Source organism: Ascaphus truei, chromosome 4, assembly GCF_040206685.1.
Source record: "Ascaphus truei isolate aAscTru1 chromosome 4, aAscTru1.hap1, whole genome shotgun sequence".
Lineage (NCBI taxonomy): Eukaryota > Metazoa > Chordata > Amphibia > Anura > Ascaphidae > Ascaphus > Ascaphus truei.
In genome coordinates, this window is record NC_134486.1 from 47,714,355 (window position 1) to 47,733,027 (window position 18,673).

Consider the following 18,673-nt stretch of genomic DNA (forward strand, 5'->3'; position numbering starts at 1 on the left):
CCATTGTGGGCGTGAAACGCATTGACGCTTGTGTCTTTTCTGTCTGCTCAGACCCCTGGGAGGTCAAAATACAGCTGATTTGAGAAGAATGAACTAATGTTTCAACTTTTTATTCTAGCAAAGGGCAACGCTGATAGTTTTTCTGTCCGCTTATAACAGGGTAAGATACGCGATCTGTCTGTTAACAGCGCATCTGTTTGTACAGCTTGGAGTTAGTGGGTGGTTAAAGTTTTCGTTTTTGCAGCACTGAAGAACGTTTGTGATACATATTTGTAGCCACATGGACAGTGTCGACAATAGATGAGCCCCTGACTATTATAATTAATGAACTGTTTAATTTTATAATCACAATCAAATCGGTCACAGGTCACCATCATCTTAAACATATGGGTACTATCAGGCACCACGGGGAGAGCCGGATTAGTACTGGTTGCGGACCGGAATCAGGGATCAGGATCCGAAAAGTAGTCAGGCTGGCCAAGGTCAAGTGAAGGGTGAAAATCATCAAGAAGCGCAAATCATGTGGAAAATAAAAGAAGACAACAAACTTATGGTGCAGTATTGTGTGAACTTTGTGTGATAAATGGCTTTAGTTAGGTGCTCAGAATACTCACAAACGTGAGAGGTACGCAGGCATATAAAGGTATCTTTAACCCATGGGATGAGGCCAAATTGTAGGATAGGAACCACACTGCTAATCAGGTATACTGTAGCGCTCTGGTACACTTGCGGCCCCTTAGAAATAAAATGAACCGGACATAGTGCAGACTGTACATAGAATATTTATAAAACAAGCAAAATCCAATCAACTCACATGGTGATGGAAAGAAACAAGCGTGTAGATCACAAAGTTGGCAAAATCACAATTGGCCAAGGTCAAGCCAAGAAGCTGGCCGGAAAAATTGTCAGGCAAACATGGATCCAGCAAAAACAAAAAAGTGTAGCATAGGTGCTCCTAAATAAATAGTGCTGAATAATACAATATCAAACACTAAATAATCTGTGAATTATAAGGGAATTACTAGTGATATCAAGTGTTATAAATAAAATAATATAAGTGCACAAATATCACCACAACACCACCGGCAGATGGTACCCAGAGGCAGGCAACAGCACAAGAACTCCACAGCTAGTTCCTAACCTCTCACAGCGTCTCCAGGAATCACCACTCTACATGTTTCGCATACGGCTTCGTCAGGAATAGTGATTCATCCAGCGATAATTGATCTAATTGATTTATTCTAAATATGAGGGCAATTCCTACACTGCTATACACAATTCATCAACATTGAAGAGGCAATATTGCACTATTGTGTTTCTATTCTTCTTTCCTCTGTACCTGCACTCTCCAAGTTTTCTGAAGATCTCTAAACAAGGATCCGGGTAGGCAGTAGGCAAGGAGAGTGGCCAGGCAAGCAAGGATCAGGACAATAAGCAGAATAGTCAGGGAAACTGGAATAAGAACCAGGGTTTGGTACATGCCGAGTGCAGAACCAGGAAGTAACTCGGCACTGCAGCAGATGAGTCTGGAGCAACACAGCCTTTCACTAGAACAGCAAACAAGTTGCGATCCCAGTATGTAGGGATCCATCTGACGCTTCTTATAGGCAGTGAAGAAGCCAGGAAATTATGTCACATGTATGTCTGCCACAGGGCTCACATGGACCAACGTAAACCCTGCACGTGTGTTCTAACAGGTACAGAACATCCACAGAGATAGGAACCCTAAAAGCCCTGTTATGAGACTTTCGATTTAGAATCTTGAAAATGGCTCCGTATTAGATGATCCCTAAAATGATGGGATCTTCAACTTGCGCTACCACCTACCTTCATTGCGTTTCACATTTACATATATTTTGTGACTTTACCACCGATATCATTTATTAAGTGATTTATTTTTAATCTTTTGTGGGGTTCTGCTGTGCCGCTGCTGTATATTGATACTTAACTGATCAACACTAATTGGCTGATATTCACTATATGAGGCTGAAAGACATAGCTAATGACGCAACCTCTGACAAAGCCTCAACAAACTGTGCATCAGGACAGCATTACCTAACTGCTCTTACATCACCAACCTCCACCCATGGGAGTCCGGAGCTGCCGGATGCCATGTGTCCAAGACGCTGTACAGGATTGTGAAAGTGAAAAGTTAAATTTGCTCTGTTCTCTCAGGAAACCACACCCTAGTGTCAGGTTTCCTGAGCTGTTTCAAGGGAACTCATGCTTGAGCAGAGTTTAAAAGTTTCCAGGGATTTAGCTGTTAACAAAGGGGACCCAAAACCCCTGCCCCACAGACAAGCCTGCAAAGAAACAGGACAGGAGCGAACCAGAGGAACTTCCTGGGAACAGCAGGACTGCAACACCTGCCAATGAAGGTTGCCTGGAGAGACCGGGGAGTCGGAGCCAGCACTTCCAGATAAGAACTTGCAGCTGAATGGCTCTCCAACAGGACCTGATCAAGGGGAAGCCTTCAGTTAATGGTGTACCATGATGTCCAACAATTTCAGAGGGACTCACCCATTATTTAAATGTAACCCCTCTTTATTTGACCGTACCTCAGTGTATGAGGTGGGGGCCTGAGTCCGATTAATATAGTAACCCTAACACTTGAGTGGCATCAGTGTGACGGTGAAGAGGTAGCCAGGCTCACTAATAAAGGTCAAGCCCGTTTGGTTACCTCTGATCCATGTTTTGGGGTTCAGGAGTGTCAGCTCTTGGACCCAACTGTTGTAAAAGCATTACCTGGGGGGAGGAGGGGGTGAAACAGTGTGTTTTAAAACCTATCTGTTTGTGCACAGAAATGAGCTGTGAATTTCAGAGCCAATGCTCTGACAGGCCACTGGGCTACCAAGTGGTGCCAGGAGGTCTGGCAGGATATCTGGAGATGAAAGTCACAGAGGATAACCAAGGTGACAAGACCATTTGGACAGTAGGGAAGGATTCAAGTATCCACGTCCTGAGATCAATGGGCGCTCTTTGCATTTCCATTGATCCCACCAGACTGGCAGGAGCCTGTCACTGCGGGGGGCATTGACAGAGCCAGGGCCAGAGGGGCCAAATTGCCCATGCCTCTTGGTTCATTCAGATTTCCAGGTAACCCTGTTGTGTCTACCAGCTTGTCTCTGATCGGCTGCGGAGAAATTTCTCACGCTTTGGATTGGGCTATAATATTTTTTGAATGAAAGTCAGAGGTATTATAAACCCTTGCGCCCATGAGATAGTGTGTTCTCCAGTGTTCTCCAAGGTCTCTCATAGTTCTCCAATCCTCTAAGATTCTCAGCTTCTAAATTTCCCGTTGCAAGTCTCCAGCAAGAAAAGGGCTGCATCAGCGAAAGCTGCCTGGAATATTTTCTCTCCTGTTATTGCAACTGTTATCAGGAATAGGATTCCCTGCATCTAGGAGAGTCTAGGTTGCTACCACAATTCCCAAGTAAGTGTGTTTTGTTGCTGTAGTTTGTGTAACATTGTGTGTTTGCCTATTCCTGTGAATAAATTACAATTTATTTCATTAACTTGTTTTACTCAATGCAGGATCCTGGTAAAAAGGTGTAAATGGCCTGGTCTCCCGTGACAGTCAGTAATAAGGGGGAACACCACAACAGGATATGTATACGTTTATGGATAAAAAAAACAGGAATAAACACAGGTTTGCAAATACTCCTGCAGCAGGGGAAGCTCTTCCTTCAGCTATCTGTCTCCTGGGCTGTTCCTCTGGTGCTGGCAGGTTCCTCACTGTGGTGTGTCACTGAGCTTTCCTCACTGTGCGGCAGCTCACCACATAACTCCCCTCTCCAGCTCTCCGTCAGACAGGTGCAGATCCCTCTTGGTGGATGGCTGTGCAACAATGCCTCACAATACAAGCCTCATGCAGATCAGAGAGCCACAAGATGGCTGTCACTTCCCCAGCTTCACTGTTACACTCCCCCTCATAGTCCCTCCTCCTTCACCAGTTCTCTCACTGGCTGAACAGAGTCCCATGTCCTGTGGAGAATACAGTAACAGCTTAAAGGGGCAATGTCCTCTGTTCTTGTAGATACAGGGGGTTACATAAAAAGTCGGTGTCCACACATGGTCTTGTGCTTGGTGCAAAACAGTGCTTCCAATGTGAGGCGTCACAGCATACTCTTCCCATCATGGTGAGAAGTGTAGGTACCACCCGGGCATAGCAATCTGTGCCCTGAGCAATGTAAGACCTGAGGCTCCTTAAGCTTTCCCAGCTATGGCAGAGAATCAAGTGCATGCCACTTACACTTAATCATAGCCAAAAGGCAGAGAAGCAACCCTTCCATTATAATACCGGAGACAGATAATGACAAAAGGACATGCAACAAGAAGACAACTCTGAGCTGAGGGACCAACATTGAAAAGATCAAGGAGGGGCATCAAATAGCCTGAGACTTGTAACTTAAAATGAGACAGGCTAGTTTCAAAATGAAAGGGGAAACAGCGATCAAGACTTCAGGGTCAAATGCAGGTGTATATGTGCTGGAAATGAGTTTGTTTTTATATATGTGTAGCTATTTGTGTTGGGTTTGTTGTTTTATTGTGAGGAAAGACATGGAGATATATGCATTGCAAAAGATAGTTACATTTATAGATGGTTCCTTATATGAAACCGTGTTATTAGTAAGGGAATTTAACAAGGATTCCTACCAGTGAGGCAGGGGCAGTTGTCATGGGATGAAAGCCGGAAGAAGTTGTGCTACACAACATGGTTGTTGCTTGTTATTAAACAGTTTATCTTTTAATAACTTTATGTAGACCTTGTTCCCCCGTACCCGGGAAGGAACTACCAATGCTGCTAATACCTGTTGGCAACCAGGAGGCCTGAACCTCCGCCACTGGAGTCTGGGGTGATTCTGGTTCATCTCGGTGCAGCACCTCCACCTGTAAGGGATCTCAACATGATGGGATAGGCCCCTTATAGGAACAATAACAATAACACACACAATCAGGTATATAACAACAACCTTTACTGAACACAGACCACAGTACCCTGTACCCCACAGTATAACAATGCCCCAACCTGATACCACCAGTGAGTGTCCCCCAAAGTACATAGGGTGATTCACACCAATACCCTGATGTCCTTTTCCCCCAATGTCCGCCTCCATGTGGGGTGAATTCCGGCATGGATAATATCACCATTCAGAGTCTCTTACAACGGAGATGGTCTGGTCCCAGACCACAAGCCGCAATCACTGTGCGGCGCCCTCACTGTGTCTCTGACACGAAACAGTACAATGGGGAAGCGTCCCTATCGAAGGGACCTTCCCTGCAGCAACTACAAGCTACTGTGAGTCGGGCCTAGCTTGGGCCTAAGGGGAGATATACTAGGCCTAATCTCAGAGCCACTGGCTCTGAGACACTACCTGCTGGATCCAGCTCCTTCTTCCGACTGGTGTGGTCTGCTGAGCGCGCCAAATGTATCCTTCTGCCTGCCGAGATCCTAGCAGCCCTATTGGCTGTGCTTGCCCATGTGTTGTGCAGCCCCTGGGGCTGCTGGGAATTATAGTTCCCCTGCGGAGCTTTGGGTGTAATGGCTGCCGCTATACAGCTCCTGCGCATGCGTGAGGTGGAGCAAGATGGCCGCCTCAACTCAGAATATCCTTTGTGCACGCGCGAGTGCTTCTGCCCTTGCGCGGCCAATTCAACAAGGCTGCCCCTGCTGTCGGGTGTGCCATGAACCTCCCGGCGACCGGTCACCCAGCGCTAACTCCCTGCACCTCCCTGCCTGCCGCGCCTTCCCCAGCTGCAACAGATGTAAGGGGAAAGCCGAGGGGGGGCCAGAGGGGGACCTGGCTACATCTAAAAACCCACAAAGACCACTACAACACCTCAAATAGGAGCTTCGTGAATCTCCCCTTAGTGAGAAGTATATAACATGCAGGTAATGATGGATCAATGTTCATTCGAATGAACACAAATCAATGCATCATGAGCTGTGCTTTAGCCCGATTCTCACTATATTGAATAGCGGCCTAAAAAGAGTTCACCTTATCCGTACTGCATTATGTTCCACTGTTCTAGATACAGTAACTACAGTGTTAACCAGCACTTCCCTTATTTACTCATACTTAGAATTCTTGACTCACAAATCCTCTTGGGATACAAATTGACAGTTTTGCTAAAAGTCTGGGTCCAATTTTTATTGCCAAGTTTACTGTAAATATGCTCGGTATATTTTGAGAATGAACATGTTTTTATGAAAATTGGCAGATATGTAAACAATTATCCAGTGTGAGGGGTTATTTTATGAAAGTGTCTGGGCAAATATCCGGGGAAACGTGTGCAAAAAATAACCAACATTTTCAAAGACTATGAATGAAATAGAGAGCGATGGGGCTGTTTTCTTTTATAAACCTGGTACAATTATTTTGCAGTTTAAACTTCTTAACAGCACATTTTTCCACTTTACTTTTGTTATTTTAATGTATTTTTTTAGAGACTTGATTTAAAAAATATACAGTTTGGCTTATGTTCAGCACAGTATTTCTCACAGTGCTTGTAATAGAAATATTTATTTTAACATAAGGATTTAAAGCTTGAGTGTTTTTTTTTTGGTACAATCATTTAATTGAGTGGTTTGTTAACAAATATTCAAAATATTAAACCCCTTGGATGGTTGAGGTACTAGCAACATACCACATCTCCGCCAGCGAAGGGGTAAAAAGGTTTACTGTATTCTTTATTCCTTTGGGTGAAACTGTTGTGCTTCTTGTACATTGTACACCATGCATGGTCATCAAATATCTAATGCCCCTGTAGTTGGGATGCAAATCTTCTCTAGAACAGGAAAGATGGCTTCATATTGAATAAGGTCCTAAGCATTATTGAAATGCACAATGGCGCACTACCCCATCCCATTTCCAGGCAGCAATCTCTTAGCATTGAGTCCCAGAAGTGTTGCCTTTGAATCTAGAAATAAACTTTCTAGGTATGTGTTCCAAAAGAAACATGATGAGAGATACAAGTGTATTATGCAATCAAACCTACATGAGATCTACTGTATGGGGAGAAATATTAAAGCAGCAATCGGCTCCAAAATTGAAATGTATGTTGCCCTTCTTGCCCAGGTCTAAAGGGGTTTACATCAAGTTGATTATATAAAAGTGTGAAAGCGTAGAAATAATATCAATGAGTCAAGGGTTTAAAGTATCAACGTGCGTTTATCTGCACCAAGGTACAACTGAGAGAGAATACAAAAATGAACTCATGCCCTTAAGGTGGCTGGCTTAGAGTAAAAAACAATATGATGACTTATACAAAAATCCTTATTAATACATAAATATGCTTCACATGCTATATCTTTATCCTATATTTCACCGCAATGTGGGCCCCTTAACCTCCTGACTTAAGGAGTAACCCTGTTAGCCCTCTGGGTGTATCTGCCAGATAACAGAAGCTAAGGTCAGCAAAACATGTCTAAGGCAGGAAAAACTCTTACGAATGCAATTATTTCAATTTCATGACTAGTAGGAATTATACAAGGGCTAGTTTACACCAGGAGCGATACTCTGCAACATATCAAATCATACACAAATAAACAGATAAACATACATACAAGCAAACACTCAAAATGGCTGTTGCGCCAAAATGGTGGTGATGATAGTCTGTCTTCATATAGCCTGAGCCACACACCTTTATATCAAGTCTTCACAAAAGGATGTGCTCGGTTTCATATCTTTTCTGGGTGCTGGATCCAGGCTCGACGTGGATATGCAGATAGAATACTGATGGGCACCTGGAACTTTTATATTACAAACAAGAGCTTTATTCACAGCCGTTCCAAATGCTCACCATATAACAGAGAGACTTCACTACAGACATCAACTGTTGTCAAACAATATGGTTACTCTGTGTTTATTCCCCTGGTAGCTCTCACTCCTACACTGGGTAGGTTCTTATGCTTGTTTCCCTTAGTATTGGTTAGATTGGCAATCTCCTGCATAGCTTAAATAATGCCCTATCTCCGGTGGACATACTAGTCTCTGGGATCACTAGCCCGTTTCGCTGTACAGCATTCTTAGTCTATACTTGTCGGATCGGAAGTTAACCGAGGACCTTCCGGTTGGGCCATTCCAATTATGCTCCGGAGCTACTGCACTGGGAACTCCTGCTGACCAACTGCTTACTCCTCTTCCTCCATGAGAACAATCATATGAGCATTAACTTTATAGGGCACGTTCCTTATCTGAAAACAATAAATGGTGACAGGGCATCCTTAATACACATACAGTAACTATACACTCAAACCTATATACAGGACTCAGAATGAGGGCCGTATCAGAACTCCAAGGAACCTGCTTCTAGAACATTGGGTGGAGCTATATATACCTTTCTATCTCCCTATAATTACATCACTGGTCACAAGACAAAGGAGTGACTATCGTTTCTGCATAGTCACCCTACATCACATAATGGGGAGGGGAGTAACCTGAATGATCTCATACAGTTAACCCATTAAGGTTGCTAACCCCTTACACTAACTAGTAGTCCCCATAGGTGGCCTACATGTATATATGTATATATATATATATATATATTTTTTTTAAGAGTACTGGAACCAGGAGGTCCTGTTTATTTTAAAGATGCTGGTGGTCATCCAAAATGAAGCCGCAACGTCATCTGTTGCAGGCTCCTATCGGCCTGCGCTTTGGCAGCCATTTTGTTTCCCAAAGAAGGGAGAAGGCCGGAGGCTAAAACTGTAAGAATCTCGTGAAGTGGGGGGTCCCAGAATTGAAAATAGAGCAGCTCGGCTTTGGATAACCCCAAGAAAAAACTAACAGCCAGGATTGCTGCTTTAATGTATATTGACCGTGGATTTTTATTTGTGTCTGCCTATCAAGTGGCCCAAAAATAACGACATTACCAGTCGGCCAACAATCTTTCTGGGTCAAAGTAGTTATTTTCACAACTCTGCTGCCAGATGGGCTCGCAAAACACCCCGGCAATGAAGGGATTAAACTTTACTTGTCTTAGGCCACGTGAAAAACAAAGACTCTGGGATCGAACGTGAAAAGAGAGCTGGTATTTTCATCCTCTATTAGTCCATTTAAGATGTGATCTTCAGTTACCTACTCCAAAAACACCAGCTGTTCAGAGCAGGTGGCAATGTAATGTCTATATTACAAGTGTCAAAATGCAATATCATGTCTCAGAGGGCCAAGGTAGTTTAAACTTTTAGTGTTAGAAAGTTATAAGGAGATATAAGGTGATGGTTCTCTAACCCCTCCAGTGCTGGAGGCGACATCAGCGCTATCCTCTATGTAAAGTACATGGATTCATGAGGCTATTTTAGAGTAATAATAATTATATAGCGCTTTTCTCCCAATGGGACTCAACATGCTTCACAGTTACAACAAGGGGAAAAGACGAAAACATTTATGGTTATAAACGAGACCAAACACACGGAAAAATACATGCAGGATGGGACGGTACTGTAGCTATTAAATGCCAGACAGGTTTTGGTTAATTAATTAAATGCCTGGGTGATCAGGTAGGTCTTGCGCCTGTTTTTATATATTTCCAAAGAGGGGGCCTCTCAAACTATACGAGGCAGACCTCCAAAGAGTGGGAACATTGTGGCTAAAAGCTCGGGCCCCAAAGGAAGTTAAGGAGATTCGGGGAACTGTTAAGAGTCCTTCATCTGCAGATTGAAGTGAGTGAATGGGTGTGTAGGGAACTAGAAGCTGGGACCCATGTCATGTAGTGCTTTGTATGTCAACAAGTCCATTTTTAAATACATTCGCCATTTTACAGACAGCTAGTGCAGAGAACGGAGAACAGGTGTCATGCGGCAAGAACAGGTCTGGTTAGTAGCAACCTGGCAGCATTCTGCACCAGCTACAGGCGGCGCAGCTATTTTTCCAAAAGACCCAGGTAGAGTGCATTGCAGTACTCCAGGCGTGAGGACACAGTAAAATCCTCTGGGGGGAACCCGTGCTTAATCCTGGCTATTTTCTTTAGGTGAAAGAATTAAGATTTAATCATGGCTGACACCTGATGTTTAAGGGTCATGTCACAGTCAAGGACAACACCAAGATTCCACACATGGACAGAGTTTAGCAGCTGGGAACCCCCAAGCTTAAGGCCAGTGTGTTGACCTACCTGTAGCTGCAGTCTTGTCATCTTCCAATGGTGAGCATTCAGCACGGGCACTTCTGTCATCAGGATTGAACCTCAACCAACTGGAACTCATCCACTGTAGGAGCTCAGATAAAAATGTATTGAAGACTGATAATGGGTTGTTAGTGCCTGGTGCAAAGGACAAGTAGAGTTGAGTGTCATCTGCATAGCAGTGATAACTCAGGCCATGCCATCTGATTATGTCACCTAGGGGCAGTATGTACACTGTGAACAACATAGGAGATAGGATAGAACCCTGTGGCACTCCACATGAGAGGGGCATTGGTGCAGAGGAGTGCACTCCTGAAGATACTCTCTGTGACCTGTCAGTGAGAAAGGTGAGCAGGAAATACCAATGATGGCATCATATAAAATACTACATTACATTCTAGACAACCACACCAAGAAATATGCTTTATTCTATTTTGTGTCTAGTTTTCATTATTATTTATTAATAGATATTGGTCATAAATTAACATCAAATGTTCGTACAAACGAAGAAAGGGAAAACACTGATTCCATCCATCAATGTGTGTGTGTTGTGTTCCCAATTGATGGAATTGTATTGGTTCTTGAAATGCTGCTTCAGAGTGACATTTCTTCAGAAAAAATATATTGACTTCTCTGGTACCAGTAAAACCAGCGTTGCATTGCAAATCTGACCCATCTGAAGCGGTTAAAATAAGAAACGGAAATAATTGTTATATAAGCATCAGCATATCTACATATGGATTTTGAATGCTTCTAAATCTCCAACAGGGTGTGAAGAATTTTTCTATTCTGTATATCGGAGAGTAACTTTATAAATGCACTTTCTTCTTCATGTAACTTGTATCTGACAACCATACCTTTGGGGCAGTGTCCTCAGGGACTAATGACAGTATCTAGGCCTGTCATCTTTGCGCCATTTACACATGGAAATTACCTCTACGAAGCTCGCAAATGTGATCAAGGTAAAGTGATTCCTTAACTCCTTCAGGGCCAGAGGAACATTCATTGGTAGCTTTGCAAAGTGTAGGAATACAATCAGGCACTCAAAAGTTTATTAATAATAATAATAATAATAATAATAACACCTATGACCTCTTAAAACTTCCTGGACATGTTAAATTATTACCAGGGCACAAAGTAAGTCATTTATAAAGCAACCTCGATTTCTGTGGGCAAGTGTAAATCAGCAATCTAGTAATAGAAGAATAAGAAAGAGTATATTGCCTTATAGATAAGAACTTGTGTTTCATATAATGTTATACTGTATACACGTATAAGTGTCACATGTAACATAATTACCATGTTTAATATACATGGAAATTACTGGGCACATTTTTTCTGCAAATTTGAATCCGCCACGGATTAGCCAGCTCCTTGAATTTGGGGAGGAGGGAAGAGGGGAGAAGGGAAGGTTGAATTTTAGTAGTGTCTCAAGTTGTATATATGTCCTCTCAAATCTCCCTCCAAATAAATTAGGGAAAGATGCTTGTGCTGAAAAATGAGCACACCTGAGGTACCCTGGGAGATATGCTAATGTCTGTGCAAACTATATTTAAATGAGTCACATTACACACTTCCTAAATGGCTGTCCATAAAAACTATGCTGAGTTGACAAGCCTAGGGCACCTAATGACTGGACTGGGGTCAGACCCAACAGGATTAGGACCCACAACGTCTGTTGCTCTGGGCATCAGCTCTAGCAAATAAAAGTTGTAAACATATTGATCTATTTTGTTTTTGTCTGCAACAATTTTTGTATCCACACAGCCTCCTCTCATCAGTATGTACCCAATCAGTACCAATCACTTCGAGCCCCTTCGGGAAGCCTGCATGATGTCCCTTTAAATGCTTACGTATTGATATTAAAATGTTACCATTGAGGATATCCCTAAAATGTGCAGTACAGGTACTTTGATTCTTAATGATCTTCTTTTGTTTTACCAATGTGTTTTAGCTGGCAGGGCCAAATAATCATGTAAAGAATTTTTCACTTTTACAGTTAATAAAATATTTAATCTTAAATGTGTGCTGACCAGAAGAATCTTTACAAATATTTGTAACTTGTAGCCTGACAAATGTAACAACCTCCACAGGTACATGTACCCACATTTGTACCTGGATCCTTACGTTGGATTCCTGTGACGTGGACTTGAAACCAGATTGTCTTTCAGATTTCTACTCTGTCTGAATACTAAACTAGGTGTAAATGAAATACAATCTTTGATGTCTTTATCCAAACATAAGATGTGCCGATAGTTGTTCAATATTGACCTGATAATACTCTCTTGTTTGAAAAGGTACAAACGCAATACATTTCACAATTCTCATTTTAATCTGAATCCTTCAAGCAATGCATTTTTTTATTTACTTGATTGTTAGGAAGACCTCCTGTAGCTTCTGCTTTCTGATCTGCCTGTAGCCTCTCGCTAGGAATCTTTCCTTAAGTGTTTTAGCTTCTTCTTGATGGAGTTCCTCAGTAGAATGATTTATTCTTGCCAGTAAATGTTGGCCCATTGGAAAACCCCTTTTATGGCTAGGTGGATATATAAACTATCCTGTCTTAAAATTGTGTTACTAGATGTAGGTTTATGATAACTGGTGGTAACAAGCCTGTCACCATCCTTACAAATGGTCACATCTACAAAATTGAGGGAATTCCTACTGCACTCAAGTGATGAGCAGATTTATATTGTTATTATTTAACGGGTCAACAAATTATTGAGGTTAAACCATTTCAAAATATAAAAATAAAGTCCATAACATGGGGAAAAAGTCCACAAAATCCGTAAATATAGACATAGCATCCCACAAGCCTAAAAAGATTTTGGTGTAGGATGGCGCACATTTTGCACCCATCGCAGTGCCTTGTATCAGCAAATAAAAATATCCATCAAGAATAAAATATTTGTGTGTTAAAACAAATTCTAGCAAATCAACCAAAAATTTACTATGTTTAGTCATTTAATTATTACGCATACTCAAAAAATAGCATACAGCCTGAATCCCCAAACGATGTTCAGTGCAAGTGTAGAAAGATCCTACAGTACATCCAACATGACCAAAAAATTATTTTCTTTAATAGAAACATCCATAAAGTTACTTACGATTATAGGATAAATGCAGGTAAATTCCAGGCATAATTTAAATCCTTTTTTTTTGCTGATTGGTCAAAATTCTGGGCATTAATAGTCCGTAATGGTCAACAGTGTTGGCACCTTGCCAATTCAGAGAGCTGATATTTCATCACTCACTTTGCTGTTACGGGTGGGAGTTTTGTTGGCAGTCAAGAGGAGCATGGGGAGGTGGGTCGCAGGTGATTGATCAGGAGTAGCAGAGAGGGTGGAATAGAGGGAAGCGATTGACGTGGAGGGAGGTGGTTTAATTCCGAGGAGCGGAGGGAGGTGATTTGATACAGGGGAAGTGGGTGGGGATATTACCCGGGGGAAGTGGCTGGGGAGATCATCCGAGGGAAATGGGTGGGGAGGTCATCTGGGGGAGCGGTTAGGAGGGGAGATCATCCGGGGAGGGAGATCATTTGGGGGAGCTGGTGGGAGGGGAGATCATCCAACTGGAGCAGGTAGTGGGAAAGCGGTTAGGGAGGGAAAATTGGAGGTGGGCTTGAGGAGCGAAGGGGGAGTCGGGCTGGAGGAGTGGGCGAGGTGATGGCAGTGGCCAATGGTAAGCCAGGAGAGGACGGCCCACCGGTAATTTTTATATTTTAATCATTAAAAATACAACAATTTAGCCTATAATAGTAATAATCCCTTCAGGACAGGGCCCTGTCTGGCCATGAATGCCCGGGTGGGCATGAATGCATTCAGTGTCACCTCAGGGCTTTAACTGGGCATTATTGGCAAGTTAAGTCCCTGTCCTTGGGGCATTATTATTTAAATAATGACTGGGATTTTGACCAATCAGAAGACATGGATTGCATTAATGTCCAGAATTTCAAAGTATTTAGCCTATAAATAATCGCAATTGTAACTAGTACCCAATGTGCAGAATTATATTTAAAAAAACCTGTTAGATACTGTATGTCATCACAAAGTTATAAGGAGAAAACATTCTGCACACTCCATATATTCTGTTCCTTCTTCAAATAGAATTCGTGTGACTTTAAGCAGAGAATGTGTCATTTCATTTACTCCAAAAACATACAACTGTGACTTGCATAAGGACTACAAATGTTGTTTAATAAAGCAATATGTTCAAATATTTTTCTGTATCAAATATTACATCTTATGTAGTAATTCAAAAAGCCAATATCAGCACTTTGAACATTTAGTATACAATCAAAGATACACTGAAATGATGCACCATTCTAGCAGATCAATGAATACAAATTAACATTATTCTATAGAAACAAATAATATAAACGTTCTTTCTTTAGATGGGCACAACAAAGAAATAACCTCTTTAAAATGAGGAGACTTACATACAGTATGCTATATATCATTTGTAATCATTCTTGACACTTATTACCAGTTATTATTATTTCACACATGAAATATGTAGACTTTATAATATTGATCATTTGAAAAAGTACACCCCCATACCTTCAATCAAGACTGGTCCATGACATACATTATATATCATTATATAGCATTGGCAGTGTTCTCACAATATGAGATACAACCAGTGATCGGAATGCCTTGAAGAGTAGTGGTACTGTGTCTTACTCAGAGAGTAAGTTTAACTGGTAAACAAGGTTTTTGTTTTAAAAAAAAAAACCACACAAACATTTTTTTCAATACACATTTTGTTCTATCTAAAATGAAACTGTAAATGTGAACATAAAAAAGTAGTACTCCAAGGTTTTGAAAAAAAAAATGAAATTAGTAGCGGTACTCCATACCTCCCAGTACCACTCCATGCCTCCCAGTACCTCTCCATGCCTCCCAGTACCACCCAATTGCCTCCCAGTACCACTCCATGCCTCCCAGTACCACTCCATGCCTCCCAGTACCACTACGCCTTAACCACTGGATACAAAATTGCATATTCAGAGTTAAAAGGGTAAGTGCTACTGGGTAAGAGAGTCCAGGTACAGCTTTTATGTAGGTATACATAATATAGGAAAGTGAATGTATAAACATACTGTATGTGCATTAGAAATAGCCAAGTTAGCTTTAAGATTGAGGTAGAGCAGATAGGGGGTCTAAAGGAATTTTCAGTTACATCCATTAAGGAAAGTGTAAGTATAAGTTAGATGTTTAGATTAATAAGGAAGTTCTTTTATTCGGCATACAATGGGACTCTTGAAGTATACAGGATGGTATTTACATGTAGGATTACAGTCGGATGGTGATGAAATAGACACTAGTTATCAGGATAGATGAGGAAGGGCTTTATTGGTTGTTCTTGACGTCAACTGATGAACATGACATCAGAGGTTTTGTAACTGTGTTGTGAAGTATTTAGGTGTTCTTGTCTACCCCCCTAGGTAACTCAAGAGGCTTCATGAATTAACTGGTTAATCCTGGTTTTAAAACCACTGATAGTCCAGCAACGGCTCTTCCCAGACTTCCCACTGATACTGCTGCGTATTGTTAAGTAGTGCCCTGGGCCACTTTGTTTCAGAGAATGTTTTTGTGTTTTCCTGTTTTACAGTGTTCTGTTTTACAGTAAAGACCTGTACTGTTTTTATAAGTGTCTTTTGTGTGGCACTGGAAGTGACCAACTGACTAATATCTATGTGGGATAAAAACGTTCATATCTGAATGACAAAGTAAGTACGAGCAGAAGGTTCTGGTTAAGGTATTAGGAGAAACCAGAGTTGATGTTTAGAGAGGAAAATAATGTCTTAAAGCAGAAACTCCCCACTCCACCAAAAGACTATCATGTGAAAATCTTGCCCCTTGTTTTTTTTTTTTTTTTTTTTAAACATTATTTATTTTTTGTACTGGGCTCTGGGAAGAGCTCCATTTTGTCTCCAGGACACTTCAAAATTTCAAACTCATAAATCTCCTGAATGGTGAATCAGATTTTTTTTAAAAAAAGTGTTGTTAAGGGGAAGAAGCGATCTTAAAGTACAGCAAGTAAACAAATTAAATGCAAAAACAAATTGTGACTTGTGCTGCCACATTACAGGAAAGGAGAAGGAGACTGGAGGTAGGGAAACTGGTCTAAGAATAGGAAGGGTGTTTTGTAAGTTATGGGGACAGCCATCTTCTAAGCTATAGTAATGGAAAGAACATCTGTGGAGGTGGTGGATACTGACCAATGAAACAAGTTACAGACAGTGTGTTTGGAAATGCAGCGAGGGAGCATGATAACATCTGCTCTAATCTTTGATCTGGACTATTTTTCAAAGTCTCTCAGTTCCAAGACTGGTAAAAAAAAAAAAAGCAGCACCACATGTCCGAAAATAAAAATAATCACACTGGTTTCATGGGACTTATTGCATTGGTTAAATGTGTGGCTGTTTTTTGCATTAGCAGTGTGCCATTTTTGCACCTACTTTAGGAGACTAACACTTTTGCACAAGAAGGACCAGCAAGACATTACTGTGCAATGCGGTGCAGGTTTCTCTGGCAGCTAAAGCGTTCATACAAAAAATCCCCTGAGTTTAAGGCAATGGAACAAAGAAGAGATTATTCATATACAGGACAGGAGCACTGTAATCATGTCTGGTACAAAAGGTATTGTGTCAAGTGTGTCAATGCATAGCATTGATACCTAAAGTAAAGAGTTAATGCAGAGCTTCTAGAAAGACCCAAAACAAGAAACTGCATGGAACCAACAGGCAGAGGAACCCATGGTAAAGAAGATATGGTCAGGAACATGAATGAATGAATAATGGGAGAGGAAAGAGACAACCAGAATCCTAACACAGTAAGTGGTAAGGAGGAGACATGGACTCGTGTCCAAATCTGCAGAGTTTTTGAGGAGAATAAGTAGGGAGAAGTGACAGTGGCTGGTAGCTATGAGAAAGCCATTGGAAACATTTTAGGGGTCAGTTTCAGTAAAGTGTGCAGTATGGAAAGTTAAAACTGTTATTGTTTGTAATGAACGTAGAGTGAGATTGTCTGGCTAGGGAGGACCTTACAAGATCTTCTTCACTGGACTGCAAAAGTAGCAAAGAACAGATTTTGGCCCATACTGTATGTACTTACAGATGCAGCCGCCGTTATTCGAACATATCACGGAGCCGTTTTCGTGTGCGCTGCTGTACTCCACGCGGCCAATCATGCGGTTGCTTTGTTTGAATTTCATGGATCCCGATTTCTTCGGGTGCAATTCTTCGTGTTCCCGTGGCAGAAATGAATGAATTGTAATGTGTACAGTACAGTACTGTGTCAATTTGCATGTGTTTAAAAACCAGATCAGTAAAATGCCATTTTCTGTACTCGATAAAACGGGTCAACACGCGGTCATGACGCGCCATGACAGGGGTATTCCGAGGTATACAACACGCGGTAATGACGCGCCATGACATGGGTATTCCGAGGTATACAACGCATGATATGCTCGAATAATGGCCGCTGCATCTGTAGCAGCCATGACTTGAAAGGTGTCTTATGGCAGAAAACATCTTAGTAAATGTGGTCCGTTGTCCATGCAGAGGATGAAGTCACGAGACCTTCAAGCTAAATTGAACGTGGTCCTGGAAATAGTCTGCAAAGCATTTAGCAGTAAAGGGAGATAAGAATAGTTATAACACTGAGGATATAACAGGCAGTGGGATTGAATCTGGCAGATCTGCGAGTGTTGAGGACAGTTCTATCATTGACATGCTATTTTTCTCCTATTCCCATACTGTACATTGAGGCCATTCATTTTATCCAACACAGAGCACCAGACTGGTGATACTAAAACGTGCCATTTTGTGCTTAAAAAAAGAAAAACTTTATGGCATAAGCAATTTTAAATCCACGCTGTATTATTTGCTAGGAAACTTTCATAAACAGTGTGTACCCAGTCTCACACTCCTGCTCGTCTCAAAGATGCTTTCTTACTGCTGAAGATCTTCTGAAACCCAAAAGCTTGTTTCACTTGGGGCTCCTATCACTGCAAACTTTTTACATTATTAGCCCAAGTCCCGCCCTCCACTTTAATACTTCACTAACAAACCTATTTTTTTTAAATAGAGCATTTTAAATTTAAATAACCTGAAAGACACAAATTGTCACATACCCCTTTTGTCAACAAACATGTAATTATGCCGTACTACACCAAAAATCACGGAAATTCACAAAAGTGCGATGTGCGTGATGTTGTTAAAATGACCCCTCACTGCACCTGTCTAGGACAGCAGGTTGCGGCTATTTCGCTGCGACTAAATGACCGCCGGCGCTTCGCTGTGACTCACCCCGCTGCCGGGATCCATCACCGCCACAGGTGACTTCGCTGCTAAGGTAAGTGCTTTAGCTTAACCCTTACCTTAAAACCCCCCCACCCTAACGGCTAAACCCCCTAAAGTTAACCCCTTACCCTAACCACTAAAACCCCTTAAATTAACAGCTAAAACTTACCTTCTCCTAGAAGCGGCCGGCGGCTGAGGTTTCAGCGGCGGATCAGCTGCGGTAGAAAGGCCCTCTGCAGCCGAAGG